This window comes from Leptonychotes weddellii, chromosome 7 (genome assembly GCF_054177405.1).
Source record: "Leptonychotes weddellii isolate Sample4059 chromosome 7, ASM5417740v2, whole genome shotgun sequence".
Taxonomy (NCBI): domain Eukaryota; kingdom Metazoa; phylum Chordata; class Mammalia; order Carnivora; family Phocidae; genus Leptonychotes; species Leptonychotes weddellii.
The window spans coordinates 76661179-76681696 of record NC_138375.1 but is presented as its reverse complement, the minus strand read 5'-3'; the positions used below and the strand labels follow the sequence as shown (position 1 = coordinate 76681696).

The following is a 20518-nucleotide window of genomic DNA, read 5'->3' as shown; positions in this document are numbered from 1 at the left end:
GGTAGCGGGAGGGGAAGAATGAAGCGGGGGAAATCGGAGGGGTAGACGAACCATGAGAGACGATGGACTCTGAAAAACAAACAGGGTTCTAGAGGGGAGGGTGGTGGGAGGATGGGTTAGCCTGGTGGTGGGTATTGAGGAGGGCACATTCTGCATGGAGCACTGGTTGTTATGCACAAACAATGAATCATGGAACACTTCATCTAAAACTAATGATGTAATGTATGGGGATTAACATAAGAATAAAAAAAAAAGAATGCAAAAAGGAACGTTAGCTCAGACACCTGTGGGACTCCATGTAGCACACCAACATTCACATAATGGAAGTCTCAGGAGAAAGAGAAAAAGACACAAATGATGTTTGAAGAAATGGCCCAAAACTCTCCAAATTTCATGAAAAATATTAGTTTATATGTCAAAGAATTTCAATAAAGTCCAGGTAGAATAAACTCAAAGATATCCAATAGATTCACCTCACCTTCCAAAAAAATCTGTGGCTCCAAAATTAAAACTCATGGCATAAACATTTAATATTTTTACTTCTGGCAAAAATAATTTTGGCCAGATATGAAAGAATTTGATTCTAAGATGACATGTGGTCTCGCTATGTCACATTAAAAATAGAAACCTTATTTATTGGAATTTTAAATCAATAAAATATTCCCTTTCTGGCTCACTCCACCATTGGGCATACATCATTTTTGAAGCACACTAATGATACAATAGGGATGCTGCCCAGTAGTGCTGGAGAGAATGAAAACAAGTTTTGCTTGGCATAGTACCATTTGGGTACCCAGGTCATGTTTGATGTGTTCCTACTAGGCAACTGCTTCACTGGGGTAGGCACTTTAAACATTTATGTCACTGTAAGTCAAGTCAAGTTCTTACTTGACTAGATCTTTGCACCAATTGCACCAAGTACGCTCATCAATTTATCCCCAGCAACCTTAGCATCAAGCAGCAGAAACAATTAACTCTCACGCCATGAATCTTCCCTTGACAGCGTTTAGCAGACCCAGGAGAATGGATGCCTGTGCGTAGCATCCTGCAGGACAAAGATAAAGCTAAAGAGAACCCCTGGATGCCTAGTGTAATCGTAAAGACAGTATCCATCAGTGTTCTTGTTGGATCAAATTAAACATCCTTGAATATCCCAAGCTGGGTAAGTGTTTAGTGAATATCCCTTTTACATAAATTCTTCTCTCTTTGTGCAAAAAATTATGAATTTTGACTCATTTGCATTACTCACAGTGTGTACCATTTATTAATTATAAAAAATACATATCCTATTAACAAATCAAATGCAGTTCAGAGACAAATAAATTAAAAAGTTGATTTTCCTTTACTATCCTCTTCCCCCATATTATCCTCTTGAGATAAGCAATATTCATTGAAAAGAACTGAACCCATCTCTGACTGAACCAATGTCCTCGATTTCCGTTTTTAATTTTCATTCTATTTATTACTCTTCTCTTACTGAATATTTCTCCACATTGAAAGTCCTTAGCTGGAATTCTGTTCAAAAATAATTGTGGAAACTAAAATATATTCTCAGCTCAACATTTCATCGCTAAGTGAATTCTAGTTATAGCACTTAAAACATTTTAAAACCCAATTTTTAATAACTTTAATATTTGGACATGTCTATGCTGAGGAATCTTCACTTTTTCTAACACTTTGGTAACTCTTTGTCATCATTACCATATATAGCCAAAAACTTCTTAATAATATCCATTTTGATTAAGTTCTCAAAACTGTTTCCACATGCTTTTGTAAAGTACTTATTGGCAATAAGTATCTTTAACTTAAAGCAAACATAGTTAAAAATTAAATAAGTATGGATCAAAATGTATCTTAGCAAACAAATTATCTAAACCCCAGGGAAAAAATGGTAAAAATTCTAACATTTTATTTGGGGCTAGTTTTACCAAATTCTTGATTGATACTGATATTTTCAATTTAAAATGTCAGTTGAAACCATATGCTTTTGGACCTTAGAAATAAAATGTCCTTTCAAAACTTTTGTCTAATTCTCTGTCTTCGAATTGACATTATAAAAGTAACTTCAGTCAAGTGAATTGATTTGCAATGACTATTTAGCAATTATTAAGAAACCAAGTTTTCTAACTTCTCATACCACATGCTAAAACAATGCCTCCTAACCATATCATCTTGGAATATCAACAACTTCTATTAACTTTCAGTCCAAAAATCCAGTATTTTTAGAAAATGAGCCCTTTAAAAATATCTCCTTATGCTTCAAACTATACCAACCTGATAACTCTACTACTGACAGAGCAGATATGATGAAAAAAAAAAAAGTTTATATTATTTCCTAAGTTTTCAAATTGTAAAATTTGTAAAAATGTATAAAATTATATATTATGCTATATATGCATGTGTGTAAAGAAATGTATATACACACATGCTGAGTTTCAATGAATATATGTGTTATATTGGGAAATCAATATGATGAATTGATTGTATCCATTTAAACTGGCAAATTTACTACCTTATCTACCTGTTTATTGTTTTAAAGGTCACACAAATTGAAACTATATGCTTAGTGGACTTGGTGCCTAAGGGCTGCAATTAATGGCTCACGCAGTCTTTATATCTACATTATTAGTTCAAATCCAGTTGAGGATTCTACTGCTTGAAACATCACGGATTTTGAAAGTTATTCCACGTTCTATTACAAATCACAAATTTGGTACCTTTTATTTTATTTTCAACTATACTTGCACAAGGATAGTGCATTATTTTAGCCCTAATTATCTTCATCTGGTGTTGTTATCTCATATAAATAGCTAAGCAAAAAATAAATGTAATCAATAAACCTATAGTAATAAAAGTTTCCAATACCTTCCTGCAACAAAAATGGAACACTACATCAAAAACTAATGATGTATGGTGATTAACATAACAATAAAAAATTAAAATCATAAAAAAAGTTAAAAAGAAAAAAAATTCTGCAACAGAAGACTATAGATCAACTTCTCTCATTTCCTACACTGGAGACAAGGAGGCAAGAATGGAAGAAGAGGAGGGCTAACTGTTAAGTTCTTTCAAAGTGGGAGGAACTATTTTCATGAGAGGTTCTTTTGGACACTAAGCACATGGAAAGAACGTAGTAAGAATTGACAAATGTGGCTGAGTTGAGTAGAAAATAATTCTCCATGCTCTGGAATAGATCGTAGCTTTTATAAACTTGGAAAAAAAATGCTAAGTTATTATAAATAGTATTGTTTTTCCTCTCACATGAAGAAAATGACTCTAATGTGGGAGAGCAGGACCCTCCTACAAAGTCAAAGACACTGACAGTGCAAAGCTAACATATATATTGAATAGATTCTCACCAGGTGCTCACAAGTCTCTCATTTTAGGGTGAGAGAACCAACTGAGCAAAGATATCATGAATGCATACAAATTTAGAGGTATTTCTAACACAAAGATTTAGGAAGTGCCTCTTTTGTTTTTGTTTTATAACAAAATCTTATAAAGCCAGCTATGAAAAAAAGCACCACTTATCAGATCAACTTTATGAAAAAAACATACATACATACATTAAAACTTACATAAGTTTGACAATCCTTGAACCAACATTCAAGGATATAAGCTCAGCATTTCTAATGATAACAGCAAGAACAAGTCACTCGTGCTGTGTCTGTCATTGTGAACAAGGAAGAAGCTATTTTTTTCTCATTTTAATTTGCTGGTCTGCATGCTAAACTTGTTTTATGTTTGTAAATTAGATCCAATCTAAACGTATATGTGAGATTGGAATTTGGCAGCCCTCACACTTCTGTGGATTTTATACATGTGAGGTTTGCTATGTACAATATAAACTTGTTGCTTAAACTTCCTTATTATTTTTTTTATTATTAACTTCCTCTTTGCATACTGGTGGGAAAAATTAGCCTGGTAGGTGTTTGAACAGCTTGAGATCAGTTGACCTGGGAACCATTTTTCTACAATTTAAGTACTTGGCTGGAGTTTAAACACTCAAGCAGTTTGATAGCTAACATCCTTTTTAGCCTTCAGTTTTTACCCCATGTTTTTAAAGCTGGTAAACCTAACAGAGATTTTTAAGGGTCTAGTGAATCTTTAAACCAAAATTAAAAAGCAATGCAATAATTTTACACTGCTAGTCAAAGTCTTAATTACCTAAATTCTAAGTGCAGAATATTAGCTTCTGCTTAAAGAGTAGTAACTTTAAATAAGTGTGTTAAGTGCAAATTGTATGACTTAAATTTTTCAATATAAGGATTCAAACTATCATCTTTCCCTCACAGAGTGGAATTGTCATAAATGAAAGTACGTGTCTTTTTATTCTATTTAAAGTCATCTTTTTAAAGTACATATGATGAGCAAAGTGTGTAAAGGGATAAACATATATTTAAAGTGTAATGGGGTACAACAATCACTATAAAGTAAGTAACGCGATGCCACAGAAATGAAGAAAACATTCTTCAACCCATTGAGAAAGCTATTTTCAAAGCCTGACCCATTAGGTTGGAACAAGAATTTCCAGATATATGCCCACATTTGCATGAAAGTAAATATTTTACATTCCTGCTATGGCTTGGTACCTACTTTATAATGGATGGTAGCCCTGGCTCTGAGAGAAACAGGAAAAAAAAAAAAAAAAAAAAATGACCGGCTGAATTATGTGAAGTCAACCAGCCTGGAGAACAGAGAGCAGGTCTTTAATGAGGAGACATCCAGTTAATCTGTGTTTTCATTAGGCAGCTGATGATCCAGGGACGCTGTAGGATATGGGAGCAAATTCACCGGAGCAGCTGACAGAAGTCAGATTTTTGCCAGCCCTGTCCACTCCTCCCATAGGTGTTCCTCGTTGAAATCGTGGCACGTCTCGATCGAGCGTGGCACTAACCAAGCCCTACGGACCAGCGTGGCTCTACTGCTCTTGTAAGCTGCAAAACTTTTGAGTGCGGCTTTTCTACTGGTCCTGGAACTTTTTTGGAAATGTTTATTACCTGTTAATTAAGACTAGAGTGCTAAAGAGAATGACCACATAGTTATTTTGCTGAAGTCTCCTGGGCTCAGACTATGGTGCAAGCGGCCATTTTCTCAAGGATTTTTGCTTCCCAGGAGGGTCGGCGAGTGAGCTGGAACAGGGGTCGGCAAACTTTTTCTGTGACGGACAAGGGAGTAAATATTTTAGGCGTCGTGGGCCATACGGTCTCCGTCACAGCTACTCCACTCTCCCATTGTGGTGTGAAAGCAGCCCTAGACGATACAGAAACAAATGAGAGTGTCTATGTTCCAATAAAACCGTAACTATAGACACTGAAATTTGAATTGTATATAATTTTTACATTTCACAAAATATTCTTGTTTTTCTTCAGCCACTTAAAAAGATAAAAATGATTCTTAGCTCGTGGGCTGTACGAAAACAGGTGGCAGGCTGGATTTGGCCCATCCGTGAGTAGAACACAATAGTGTACAGAGAGGAGAAGAAAAATATTTAACACAAGCTTCTGCTTTTTATTAGGTATTTAGTTCTGTTTGGATTTGTTTGGCTAATTAACTCTTACATGTGTCATGACCCTAGTTTAAATTCTAGTCCAAGAGGGTCCCAGTTTACTGGAGCAGTTAGTATTGAGCTGCAATTTAAAGATGTGAAACTCACCTGAAAGACTCAAATTCTAAGTGCTAGGCTAACCCATTATATTAAATGGCTGCCACTGCTATGTTTACCTATTTGACATAGAATAAAATACTTTCCGTATCCTTTATTTTAATGTGAAATGAAAATATTCACTAAGATTGCCCTGATTTAGAAGAAACCTTGTCCCTTAGCCACCGATGAGATAGTATAATTTTACAGGGTTGAATATTTCCTTACATGGCCAGTGGTCTCAATGGTTAAGATTTTCCATTGAGCCTTCTACACTATCTTTCACATCAAAGACTGTCACTCTACACTTACCTTTTATACTCTTCTTTCTTAGTTCTGCTTCCTGAGACCCTATTAAGTATAGAAATTATAGCCTTTGCTGGAAACTAAGGGAGGAGATGGTGTCAAGACAATGAAGCCAGGAAACTGCTTCTGTGTATGTGATGTTTGTTGAATAAATCAAATGTAAGTTGTCAGGAACTGTGTTCTTGCTCTGAGTGTTTCTAGTAATAGAACCATTTCCAACTATATTCTCATTGAGACAGAAAACAAAATAAAGGGGGGAGAGAGAGATCAACTAATGCACAAAGTCATCAACATTGTGTGTGTGTGTGTGTGTGTGTGTGTTTTTAATGTTTTTAACTTCACTCGCCAACTAAAAGCAAGGTGTACCACTACCTATCCGGGCTTAGATAGTCATACACTACCTCTCCGGGCCCCTGCTTCTCAATTCTTGGCATATGTTATACACCCAAGGATTGTTCTTAAGTGAACAAACTGTAATTTCCGAATCCCTTTTGCTGTAATAACGTCTGTGATTTTGTACTTGGACCCTACTTTTCTGGGGGTTTCCCTCTTCTCCAGAAATGTCATTCTGGTTACCCTTTGTGTCCTCATCAAAACTTTGTCATTTGAGCACCAAGTGCAGTATCTGGGATATAGAAAGGGCTATATAATTATTATCTCCATACTCTGCTTATTTGTCTAGCCATTCTGTTAAATCCATGTGAAGTAACGTATTTAAGCTGATACTGGTTTAATGCATACTTTTATCAGATATATACTACAAAAGAGGGACCAATATATGCATGTCAATTCCAACAACAAAGATAATGGAAATGTTTTTAAGATGACTAAGTTTTTAAAAACCCTTCAGATCCTGTTATTCAGTAAGTTACCTACAACCTATCTATATATACGAACCACATTTATAAATCATTGAATAATATCCATTTTATATAATGATTGGAGTACACACTTTAAAACCTAATATCCTCTTTTTTTAAAGAATTTATTTACTTGTCGGAGAGAGAGAGAGAGAGCACACACAAAGCAGGGGGAGCGGCAGGCAGAAGGAGAAGCGGGCTCCCGGAAGAGCAAGGAGACTGCATGGGACTCGATCCCAGGACCCTGGGATCATGACCTGAGCCTAAGGCAGATGCTTAACCGACTGAGCCATCCAGCCATCCCTGAAAACCTAATATCTTCTTGAATATACAGTTGTCACAACTTTATAACACTTACGTTGTGCAGAAAGGAAACCAACTCAGATACATTAAGCCATTTTCCCAAGATCACAAAGTTAGTAAGTGGTGATGCCAATGCCAATCGTAACACAGGCAGTCTGACTGCAGGGTCATCACCCTCAACCAGCACAAGTCCCCTAGGGAAGGACTGCTTTAATTCATGTGATATTAAAATCAATACAAATTACAACCAGAATTTCATATAAAATGCCGACACAGTAAAAACAAAACCAAAAACATTGTTGGTTTTCTCCTCAATTTCTTCATTGAGCACCGAATACAATATGAAAATATTCTGAAATAATTCAAGCATAAAGTGTTTATCAAGTATTTACTATGATGCTGGGTTGCTCCTGACACCTCAGACACATTACTGAACAAAACAGATGAGGATCCCTGTTACTGAGGAGCTTATAGTCTAACGGGTAATTGCAAGTTTGTTTTGTAATTATCTTCCCTAGGTCGGACAACTTCTTAAGAATTTGTAGTAAACATAACACAGATACAAGTATCATCATTTTACTAACATGTTTTGACATCCAAATTTTGAGGCAAATGAAACTGGATCCCAGTTTTAGTCACCATCAGAGTGTCATCTAGTGATGCTTTCTTTCCTCCTTTTTTTTTTTTTTAAGCAACAGCTTCTAACCATTACACTTTACCATCAACTAAAGGTGCCTTCAGCAACTGCCTGTCCAAACAGAGTCAGTGTTCTTACCATGACCATTTGGCTTAGCCTTCCCTGAAAGAAGTAAAGCCTATCCCTGGGAAAGTAGACTTAAAATAATTTTTTCCATTGTTAACCCTTCTTGGAAGTTCTAAGGTTAATGTTCATTTCACTCCTGCAATTATTTGTTACTCCATCACTTTCAAAGTTAATTACAATGTGAAAAGAGTATTTTCTCTTCACTTACATTTTGATATATTTCAGTATTTCTTAAAATAAAAAAAATATTTATAAATAATAGAGCAAAGTTAGCGTTTAAAGGAGTTGTTTTAAGATGGAGAAAATGAAAAAATATGGAAAATGTATTCTTTTAGAATAACTAATATAATCCTTAGTAACAGCTTATGAAATAGAAGATTATCAATATGAAAAGCCAACAAGTTTGAATTTCAAGAAAAACTTTATAACAATCTACACAAAAAAAGAAACAGAAGTCAATATTAAGACACCCTAGGTCTAATTTAAAATATTTTAACTTTTTGTCTGACTTACAATTTGAGATACCGGGGCTAATATGCCAAAGGAGTCAGTATGTCATATGCAGAGAAGCACTGGATTTGAAATCCAAAAGACTAGCTTTGAATTTTGACTCTGCAACCCTCAACAGGGAGATCTGGCTTCTGAAGTGTAGTTTCATTTAAGACAAGAGGGATAATGATACCCATGTAAATAAAGCACTTGGCATATAGAAAGTATTTACTCTGTGGTAGAGAGTATAATTATTAATCATAAGAGTGCTGGAGTTTAAGAAAGATAAAAATCCTATGAAGACACAGAAATGCTCATCTAAGAACATATATTTTATGTGGACTGAGAGAGAAATGGAGAAAACAGGTGGATTCAAACTATGGCCGGATTTCTGAACATATGTCAAGAAGAGAATCATAAGAGCAGTCTTGTAAAAACCAAGTTGGTTCCAGTACTGTGAGGAATCTTTACATGTGTTCTTGCAGGTATTCCTCCAAATGAAACTGAGTCACATAGCTAGTGAATGAAAAGTACCAGAGAAGATGAGGTGAAAAGCCCCTGTGCCTTCTCCTGCGACTTAATATGCAGCTGCAAACGCAGAACCAGAGGAAGTGCACTGCAGAATGGATAATGGGGGGGGCAAAAAGTTTTATTTTGGAGAAAAGCAGAGTACAGTTTTAACTGCTCAAGGAAAATGTTTATTTTCAACTTTAGGTTTCTAATGGGACAAAGGCTGGTCTAATACACAACTGTCTTGATTGGCCCTTGTCTTCAATGTAAGGTGAAAATAGATGCAGAATGTAATTTCCTTGCAGTCCACTTCTATTTTTTTTTCATAACAAGGCTTGTGCATAAAAAAAAAGGACATTAAAATGCATTCCTTGAAAAGTCAAGTTTTAATGGATTCTGTATGGAAAGCCTCCCATCAGAGCACTGTTCCTCAAATACCTTTTATATTAATACACAGCTTTTACTTTTGAAATTATCTGATACCTACCATGTGTTTATCATTTATAATATCTTAAGGTTGGTTTTCCATTTTAAGCACTGGTTTATTTTTGAAATTATGGAGAATGGAAAACAAGAAAATTGAATTAAGAACAAAATTCTACTTTTATTATGTAGAATTATCTCCTTACAACTTATATTAGAATTTTAAGAGGTGACTGTTGGTCATCAATATGTTCTACTTCCTAAGCATTAGGAAAATTGGCAAGGCATTGTCAGATTTTGTTTGTGCAGAAACATTTTCTTAAACTTAGACATTTGGAAATGATGACAAAATTGTACTTTTGGGTGTATACTTTTTTTTTTTTTTTAAGATTTTATTTATTTATTTGACAGAGAGAGACACAGCGAGAGAGGGAACACAAGCAGGGGGAGTGGGAGAGGGAGAAGCAGGCTTCCCGCTGAGCAGGGAGCCCGATGCGGGGCTCGATCCCATGACCCTGAGACCATGACCTGAGCCGAAGGCAGATGCTTAACGACTGAGCCACCCAGGCGCCCCTGTATACTTTTTCTTGTACGAATTTGAATAGAGGCTATATGCAAATATTTTTATTTTCTTTTGTCATACATTATGATTTATACAGTTTTTACAATATTGAAATCCTGTAATTTATCTTTTGCTTCTCAAAATGTATACTCAAATCAAATCAGAGTATTACTTTAAAAAATGAATACCATCTTTAATATAGTTCCAAATTTATGTTTTTTGGGGGTGTTTAAAAGCCATGTTTCACATCTTTATGACACACAACAACTGATTTTTTATTTTGTTGCATTAACTACCCATGTGTTCTGGGTTCAAGGAGGAACCATAAAGGAAGGGGCTTGTGTCTGTGACAGTTTGTGGAAGGAAAAAGGTAAGATTTTACATGTGCACCCTCTTTCCATCAAGAAACAGACCTTGAGAATTGTTGTAGGTAATTTCACAATTCTTTACGGAGTTAGGCAGTCAGGAATATATAACTGCTTTGCATACACCTATATGTAGTACACAGAGAAACTGAGTGTGTATATATATATATCCAATGTTGCATATTTAATAATAAAGTATTTAAAAAAGAGTTCTGGTCACAGTTTTAAACTATCTCAATACTTAACAGTTCAGGAAAACTCTGGGGGATTCTTAGCTTGGTTCATAACTTCAGTAACAGAGTACTTCTGACTCTCAACTTAAGAGATGGTAGAGAAACAAAGGGAAGGTAGAGAGATGGCTCAACATTCTCATTTTAAACCTTCAAAAGTCACCCCCACATCAGAAGGGACTTGACAGAATCTTGAATACATCTGAGATATTGTTTAGTTTCCATTTCTTTTCTCTTTGGATTCCATAGTTTTTTTAAGGGGCACAGGATTTGGAAAGCACAGCATGGAGCATGAAATGTTATATTGTCTTTTTCAAAACTATCAGACTGGTAAGACTGATATCAGAAGACAAGAAATAAAACTATTTTTTCCACCAACAATAAAATTACTCTTATTCTTTTAAGAAATCAAATGAGATTCTTGAACATAGAATACAAATTATATTACATATATTTATTATTATAAAGACAATATTTGAAGATAAATTAAAATTATCCATCATATAGTCTGTATCACTGAACGAGTGAGAACTTGTTCTGTGTGTTCTAGATGCATATCTGATATAGGGGGAAAATGAAACTGATAACCCCAACTTTTTTAGGACTATTCCAAACATGAAATGCAATGTATCTCCAAAACAATAGTTAAAAAAAAAAAAGAAAGAAAGAAAATATATTCTCCATAAACAATTGAGGAACAGACAGGTAATATGTAGAAAGACCTAACTGCTCTAATGTTGATTCAAAAGTAGGAACCATAGGGGCACCTGGGTGGCTCAGTAGGTTAAGCATCTGCCTTAGGCTCAAGTCATGATCCTGGGATCCTGCTTCTCCCTCTCCCTCTGCTCCTCCCCCTGCTTGTGCTCTCACTCTTGGTCACTCAAATAAATAAACAAATAAATAACATCTTTAAAATAAATAAGAACCATAAATAATAGAGTTCTGTCGACTGTTTTACCAAATAGATTATAATATCCATATCAAACAAAAATTAAGATAAAAACAAAGCTGTAGTCAAGATTGATTAAAGTATAAATAGATAAAGTATATATATCAAAAGTATATATATCAAAATATAGGGCTTAAAATGGTTTTGCATAGCAGCAAAGAACAAAATGGACTAGTTTTCTATTTAAACTGTTTTCCTTTTCATATTTAAATGTATTACTTTAAATAACATTCATTATTTAATAGGTGGCTATCAGACTGTATCAAAAAAGCAAAATACTTTACAATTGGGCATATTCTTCTATCAGCATTTCCATATTCTGAATCTTCCTGATTTAGCATTTCTGTAGCTTCAGTGATGCTTAAATGGCCCTTCTTGGTAAACACATCACCACAGAAATGTAATATATGTGTTCCTTATCACTTCCTGCATTATGTGTGTGGGTTGTGGTTGTTGCTTGAGTTCCCATGACTATTGGGGGAGGAAGTTGGGTATAATTCCTGGCAGCATAGTAGTTTATCCATTAAAGAGCAGTTCATATTTCAAAACGTTTTTCTGAGATCATTACAAAAATAAAAAACAAATGGCAGGGTTATCAGGTCTCATTACCAATTGCCAAGCAAATGTTTTAAAAAAACACTAAAAATAATCACAGGAAGCAGTAATTTCTATGACAAATTGTTAGGCAGTTTACTTAGTGTGCTAAGTAATATATTTTTGATCAAAGATAAACAGTTTAAAAAGTTACATTTGTGTTGTTGGGCACAGGGTTGTGGGGGCTGCGGGGAGGAAATTACTGTTCCCTGAAGGCTGATGTACCTTGTAAAACAATCTGTCTTCAAACAAAATGAAAGAGAGCCAGAAACAGCTCTGAATTACATGACAAGACCCTGGAGATGCTGTTCATGACACAATTTGCTACAGCGGTTTGCAGATGTCTTATTTTGTGGGTCAGATTAGGCAATTTTTTTTGTTGTTTTTTAAATTATATTGCATGACATTGGTTGTAAATTCTTTCCTGATTTCTGTTACCATGTCTATGTTAAAAAGCACAATGTCTACTTCGAACAAACTGAAACATTGCCCCCCTTGTTGTTTCAAAACTGTGACTGATGGGAAGGAGCTTCTGCACTCTGGCTCTGAAACAAGTAAGGTACTTATTAGAAAATGGCCCTTTTATACGGTGCATCCAACTATAACATCGGAAGGCTGGACTTGTAACGACTTTATAGAGAAAAATACCCAAGAGTACATGGTGAGCTGATCAGCAAAATGCCAACTCCAAGCTGCAATGAGGCAGTGATTTCAAATGCCCCATTTTGGCACATTTTATTTTAAGGATTTAATCCTATAGCACCTACATAGTCTTTGCTAAAGTTAATAAAACTTCTCTTACAAGCTCAAGAGTTCTGCTCACAAAACACTTTCTTCATAGATGTGTTCAAAAACTTGAGTTTTTAGTTTTAACTGAGGTCGTTTTCAGGCAATGAAGACTCTAACAAGGGAAACTTCCTTTTTTTTTTTTTTTTTTAATTTGGGAAAAAAAGATATCATTATGCCTTGGGAAGTATTATATTTTTGTAATCATCTGCAATGCTCATTAGTCTTATTATATCTGAAGCGCTTGTATTTGTTGAAGTAGAAGCAGCTGAGATAAAAGAAATTTGAAAGTGAAATCATTACACATTTGAGTCAGTGCCTTTTTCAGACTGGAAGCCTGCTCTATTACTCTTAATGAGCTGATGCCCCAAACACTGAAAATTCATTCCTATTTCTTAACCTCTTTGAATCTCTGATTTCATAATGTGCTTTTATAAGAAAAAAAAAAAGTCATCTATACTCATTTTTAACAGTCTTCTTCATTTTGGGCAACAATAGTCAATCTTTTCAAACTATTTGGTAGTAATATTGAGCCAGCTCTAAAAATGTGAAATGCACATTGGTTAGAATTCTAAAAGAAAATCTATTTTTCAGTAAGTATTTTTATATGTTTTAGGATTAGCTATATGTAATCTAACCCATATGCATGTGTTAGGCATAGGTGTTTAAAATTGAAGAAAATATTGACATGTTCAAATTAATTGTTACTGTGGTAAAAGCATATACAACTAAATACACTATACACAAATGGGTACAAGTAAAACTGGGTAAAGCCGGATAAGACTATTGAGTTCTATCAACATTAATATCCTGATTTGATATACTACTATAGTTTACCATTGGCAGGAAGTAGGTAACGCATACACAGGGTCTCTCAACTATTTCTTTTAATGTGGGAAAAATCTGGGATTAATTTGGGAAAATTTTGGAAAATTTTATGTGCATCTATAATTATCTCAAAAATTTCAACTAAAAAATGAAATGTTACGTCATTATTTTTTTAAATCATTTTTTTTAAATGTTTTATTTATTTATTCATGAGAGTCAGAGAGAGAGAGAAAGAGAGGCAGAGGCAGAGGGAGAAGCAGGCTCCCTGCCTAGCAGGGAGCCCAATGAGGGACTCGATTCCAGGACCCTGGGATCATGACCTGAGCCGAAGGCAGACGCTTAACCATCTGAGCCACCCAGGCGCCCACATCATTATTATTTTATCTATTTGCAGCTTCTAATTTGACAAAAGGGATAGGCATCTTAGGTTTTTTTCAATCTATGCTCTAGGCATTTTAACAAAACATAAAAACTATATCCTAATTTATTATGTTAGGTGTACTTAGATGATGAAACTTTCTAAAATAATATAATCTTAATTTAGAAGGAAAGAGAAAGGGTGCCTGGGTGGCTCAGTTGGTTAACCGACTGCCTTCGGCTCAGGTCATGATCCTGGAGTCCTTGGATTGAGTCCTGCATCAGGCTCCCTGCTCAGCAGGGAGTCTGCTTCTCCCTCTGACCCTCCCCCCTCTCATGCTTTCTCTCTCATTCTCTCTCTCTCAAATAAATAAATACAATATTTAAAAAAAAAGAAGGAAAGAGAAAGAGGGGAAGAGAGATAAATTAAAAAAGGGGGGAGACAGAGAAAGAGATTGAGAAAGATTCAATTTTTGAAAAGAGAAATTTTCCCAGATACATTTTTATTGCATGTAGTGAAATCATTTTTATAAACCACTAAAAGCTACATGTTGGTGTTGATTTGATTTTAAGATGATACAATCCAGCTTTATATCCTATTTTGTAAATCAAAATAAACAGACAGGGGAATGCTTGCACCATAGATCTAGAGTTGGAGGAAGGCCTCATTCTTAATTAAGAAGTACTAAAGTGATATAGAGTGCTGTAGGAAAAGCACGAGATCAGAAGAAATGAAAACATTTATGTTTTAATAGTTTCCTTTTGGTGACCTTAACTATGCTAATTTGCCTCTAATAAATTATGACCAAGACTGTCAACTTAAATGGTCAACACACTCATTATTTAAACAATAGCATTCTTGCGGTAATAATCTTGGATGTTATAACTCCTTTTGTGAAAGTTATAGTCTTTTAAGCTCCACTCAGGTCCCCGGAGCCTATGTCTCCTGGCTAGCTTCTGGAGTGAGCAGGGGGGTGGCATTGAAGTTCCAGCTGCAGGATGTTATTGAACTACAGGAATTTCAGAATCACAGGATCTACTGTGATTAAGTGATAAAATTAGGATTAATTCATGTAATATGCTCAAGTAAGCTATATAACTAAGCAGAAGATGCAGAAGCTATAATATTTGCCACGTGCTCTGTAGTTCATTATTAGCTCACCAGCAAAATGAAGATATGATGCCCCCAACTCCTGATGGTAAAGACTAATTTCCTCTTAACATGAAAACGATTGTTGTATCTATAGCAAATCGTCACAGGTTGATATTTTAGTACAGTGTTGGAGAAATGAGCCAAGGAATTGCCTTTGTGGGTGGGCATTAACATTGAGTCTGTGCAGTTGGAAGTAACAATCAGTTTTGTATTTATGATTTCACATTGATGTTTACTTATATCTAAGCTCCTTTAGAGATTTCCAAGGATCAGACCACCAAGCCTGGGTGCATTTTCCTGGAAAATTATGGAGGAAAAAAAATTGCAAATCAAGGAAACTTTATTAATTTTTTGCAATTTGTGTCTGCACTAAGCCAAAACAGCAGGCAAAAAAAAAAAAAAAAAAGGAAAAAAAATCCAATATCCAGATGTTTTGGAGGTTTGATGTTGTCAGGTTTACAGCTATTGTGATTGCCGATGTTTTCAAAAGTCTTATAAAATGTGCATGTTGTTTATTTTTTCATTTTCATTTGTTTCTATTGCTTTTAGAATTTCCAGAAAATGTCACTAAAATTACTACTCTGAAGTGAAGAGACAGAAAAATAAAAGACTAATATTTTTCTTGTTCTAAGTAAGTTTATATTTACCATCTTATATGTCACTTACCCAGATGATTATGTATATTTTATGAGAAAATAAACATCAGATTTGACCTTGTATTCTGGCACAGATGATGATAATGTAGGCTAAATGCTCTTAAGTAACTAGATTTCATTTTAATAATGTCTGAAGATACACTAGAAAAGTTAAGTTCTTAAGAGCAAATTTTTTCACAACCTCTAAAAATCTTGGTGAAAAAATGAAAGTGAAAAAAATGTACAAAATACATACATATGTATTTCTGAATTATTTAAGTTTCTTAATTTTTGTTCAAACATCACCAGTTCAATAGCAGACCTAAACACTGGCAATAATGAAATTCTATCATGTTTCCTATTTTTCCTATTCCATATAAAAAACTCACAATCATATTTTTTTATATTTTGTTGCTCAAAAGTTATACTTGGCAAGGTAGAACATTAAAACATAGTAGTTTGTTAATTGATCATTTTAAATATTTATATATATGAAGTGTGGGCCTCCCTTTTAGGTAAGGCAGCCTTCTTTTTAGGTAAGACTGTCCAGATCTGTTCTTTTATAAAGAGATACGCTCACTTCTTTCGAGAAACTTCCTCCCAACTATGAGGCTACTCAGGCTGAGTTGACTCCTGCCTTTTCTTCCCCCCACTTCTATGGCTTTCTTTGGTGATGCCCTCTAAATTTCAATGATCTGCTTATACTTCACTCCTCCTAACTTATCTGGAGATAAACATTTCTCATTTATCTTTAGAATTCTAATGCCCAACAGCAGTAATGTGTGTATTAGTTGCTCCAGAAAATGTAGGTTCTGTTTTTTATACTGAATTTGCTACTGAAAAATATCAGAATGTGGGTACATATTTCAGATATTGATTTTATACATATTAAAATGGATTACCTTGATTTTTTTACTTACAAATTTCTTGCATCCTCATGAAATTTGTTTTTCTATTTATCAATATCTATAAACCACCCACATAGTAATTAATGTATTATTTTTTTGCCTTTGCTGAGGCATTGGGATTTTGTAGTAGTGACACATGTAAAGACATTTAACAAAAACTATTATTTTGATTTGAGATGTATGCCCTCCAAAATGTTTAAGTTCTAACCTCCAGTACCCGTGGATGTGACCCTATTTAGAAGTAGGGTCTTGGCAGATGATATAGTAAAGATGAGGTCATTGGAGTGGGCCCTAATCCAATGACTGTGTCCTTATAAAAGGAGGGAAGTTGGGCTCCTGGGTGGCTCAGTTGGTTGGGCGACTGCCTTCGGCTCAGGTCATGATCCTGGAGTCCCAGAATCGAGTCCCGCATCAGGCTCCCTGCTTAGCAGGGAGCCTGCTTCTCCCTCTGACCTTCCCCCCTCTCATGTGCTGTCTCTCTCATTCTCTCTGTCTCAGATAAATAAATAAAATCTTTAAAAAAAAAAATAAAAGGAGAGAAGTTGAATACACACACACACACACACACAGGGAGAACACGATGTACATATGAAGTTACATCTGGGAGATGTGTCTGTAAGCTCAGGAACGCCAAAAATTGCCAGAAGCTGAAGAGAGGCATGGAACAGATTCTCCCCACTAGCCCTTAGAAGTAACCAAGCTTGCTGACCGTTTGATCTCAGACTTCTAACCCCCAGAACAGCAAGACAGTACATTTCTGTTGTTTCCTCATTCAGTTTGTGGTACTTTGTTAGGGGAACCCTAGCAGAGTCAGATTTCTCTAAACTACTGCTGAAGAAGAATATGGCCAGAACTAATTATTTGAGGACAAGATGAATAGAGTGACTAAAATGTGTGTAGTTTATTTTGAAAGAATTCCTAGAATGAACCATTGGGAACTTATAAAGGAAGAGAAAAGTAACAATTTGAGTTGAAGACCTATGCAAAAGCAGGTATCCTAGGGAGAATGAAGCCAGGTGGGTTTTTATGAGTGGCTTTAGCACGGATTGGGATAGCATGAAATAAAGGCAAAGAAAAGGGCATAGAAGATCCTAAAATTTCTAATTGTGTTCTTTTATTCTCTCTTCACTGCCCACCATTTGCTTTTTCCTAATGTGATACCTGCCAGAGAGATCATATGGGCAAGCATCTCTGCTTCTAAATTAGACCAGGGGGAAAAAAAAGAAAAAGAAAAAGATTCCTGGTTTGCTTTCCTGTGAAGATTTAAGATAAAATGTTAAGAGCAAGCACACTGATGATAGAAAGGTTAGACTTAGATTTTATGTTTTTTAAAAAGGAATTTTTAAAACACATATTGCGTGTGAAGAGATGTCGCAGGGTACTAATAGTGTAGGCCTTTTAAAAATCAATAATTGGTGTTAGTGATAAGACCTGTGCTGACAACCAGCTGTGAAACTGTCCTCATTCCTGCAGTGCGTAAGGGGAAAGGAACCAGCTGATGATTACCAACTCCAAGTATTGCTTGCAGTCAAAGCTTATTAAAGAAATTAGTAAAATACCCCTTTCGCCTTAAAATAGGTGTCCCAGTATTGAAAGAGAATCTATATAAAGAGTTCAGAATAGAACTGCTGCAAACTGTTCAAATCAAGAGTATTTCCCAGTTGGGCTACCGGCCTACATTGTAGAACTTAGTCTTTAGTCAAAAGCTCTTCTTCTCCCAATTAAAGAAAAAAAGGTTGAGATGCCCACAGGCCTTTGCAGCATGTTTGGTGTGACTTTTAACCCCTCATTCCACCTTCTGAATATGCCTCTTCTTTATACCACAACCTGATAGAGGGGCAAAATCTAGTCTCTGCCTCAAATTAGGCTACTGGCACCTCTTTCATAATTTCTGAAAGTCGAGGCTGAAATTCACTCTTGGTCCTTGCTGGTCTCCTATTCACGCTGCCTGTGAACATCTAGTCATTTTTACTCAAATAAGAAGGGGGGGCATTTGTTAATTAAGTTACTAAAAAAATGTGCAACCGATTCCATTTCTTACCAGCATATTCCTGCAAGCCTGATATTCTCCATGTATTATATTGGTGAAGAAATACATATAACCACTGAATAAGGAGTCTTAGAATTTTGGCTTTGACTTTCAGCTACAGCTCACTTGCACACACGACCTTATGAAAATCCCTTAAATGTCCAAGAACCCATTTCTCATATTCCTCTGTGCTCCCATGGAGCTGATCCAATGGTTTTTAAGGGAACGCTGAGCTTGGGCAAGCTCTGAAGCGCATGGGGCAAGGCAAGAAATGGGCCCTGTGTTCCCTGCTTATTGTCCTGGAAAATAAGTATGATAATATCAGCCTCACAGGGGTCCCATTGCATTAATGTTTAGAAAATGTTTTGAAATCCCAGAGATTAAAAAGGCAGTGTCAATGGCAATTACTTAAGCATCCTATTTCCAAACACCAAATTATTTTAAGCCACTTTCTCTAAATATATGTGATACAAAAGCAATTTATCCTATCTGGAAGCATAAACTGATACGGTGGTTTTATGGTCTTTTTAAAACTGCCTCAGTAGAGGGGCTCCTGGGTGGCTCAGTCGTTAAGTGCCTGCCTTCGGCTTAGGTCATGATCCCAGCGTTCTGGGATTGAGCCCTGCATCGGGCTCCCCGGCATCGGGCTTCCCGGCATCGGGCTCCCCGCTCGGCGGGAAGCCTGCCTCTCCCCCCTCCACTCCCCCTGCCTGTGCTCCTCTCTCACTGTGTCTCTCTCTGTCAAATAAATAAATAAAATCTTTAAAAAAAAAAAAAAAACTGCCTCAGTAGAATCTCTCTGTGACCTGGACCATCTAGTTCGATGCTGAATCTGAGTTTTGTAGACTCATCTCATCACTTAAACACCAAGGAGATGAATCTGTGTGAAGGGTGCTTTGCTTTGTTGATTTTGATTGTAATTTCCACAGTTACCAGAAGGTGATGATGCTTTGCTCTGCTTCATGTTTCAGACAGATTTGAAGAGGGAAGTCAAGCCAACAGTGAAAATCAAGGATGGAATAAAAAAGAACCTCAGCTTACATTTTGTGTGGGGAAAAAAGTTTAGGCCAATGGCCTCACAGAACATCCTGTAAAACATTCGTGGTTTTGAACTTTGATACCTATACGTTCCACATATCCAACATATTTTTCCTGTATGAGTATTTGTGAGCCCATCATCCTGGAACTGAAAGTTGAATCCCAAATGTTTTTAAGCAGAGTATAAAAAGCAGAGTATAGGGCGCCTGGGTGGCTCAGTTGGTTAAGCGACTGCCTTCGGCTCAGGTCATGATCCTGGGGTCCCGGGATCGAGTCCTGCATCGGGCTCCCTGCTCAGCAGGGAGTCTGCTTCTCCCTCTGACCCTCCCCCCCCCTCATGTGCTCTCTCTCTCTCTCAAATAAATAAAATCTTTAAAAAAAAAAGCAGAGTATAGAAATCTTTGCATATGTAAACAAGATAGCTGTATTTAAAATGGGGAAAACAAATTGAGAACAAATCTGTTTTTACAGCTAAATCTATAGTCTGCATTAGTTATGTAACAACTTCCTGAACTACAAAGGTTTGTGATTTACTTGGTGCAAAATATAATTGAAGAGTTCACTCACACATGCAATCTATTCTGTGAAACAGAATGCCTAGTAGGAATGCTGAATACATGGTTAAAGCTATTTTTGGAGATAGGTCTATCAATACTTCACTTGTTAGAAATGTTCAAACTAAACTATGTATCTTTCATGCATCCTTGTAATTTCTGTTCCTTTTTTTTGCTTTATTTGCAGTTTATTTAATATTTGAAAATACTTTTTGTATCAATTAACAAATTA

The 20518-nt window shown here is 35.7% G+C and overlaps 1 long non-coding RNA gene across 1 annotated transcript; it reads left to right on the top strand.

Moving 5' to 3' along the window:
• The first annotated feature begins 15059 nt into the window (after positions 1-15059).
• LOC145722480 (uncharacterized) lies at positions 15060-20081 on the top strand. The gene is made up of 3 exons (XR_014146783.1): positions 15060-15168; positions 15672-15753; positions 19666-20081. It is a non-coding gene; the product is annotated as an uncharacterized LOC145722480 (long non-coding RNA).
• Positions 20082-20518: the final 437 nt, after the last annotated feature.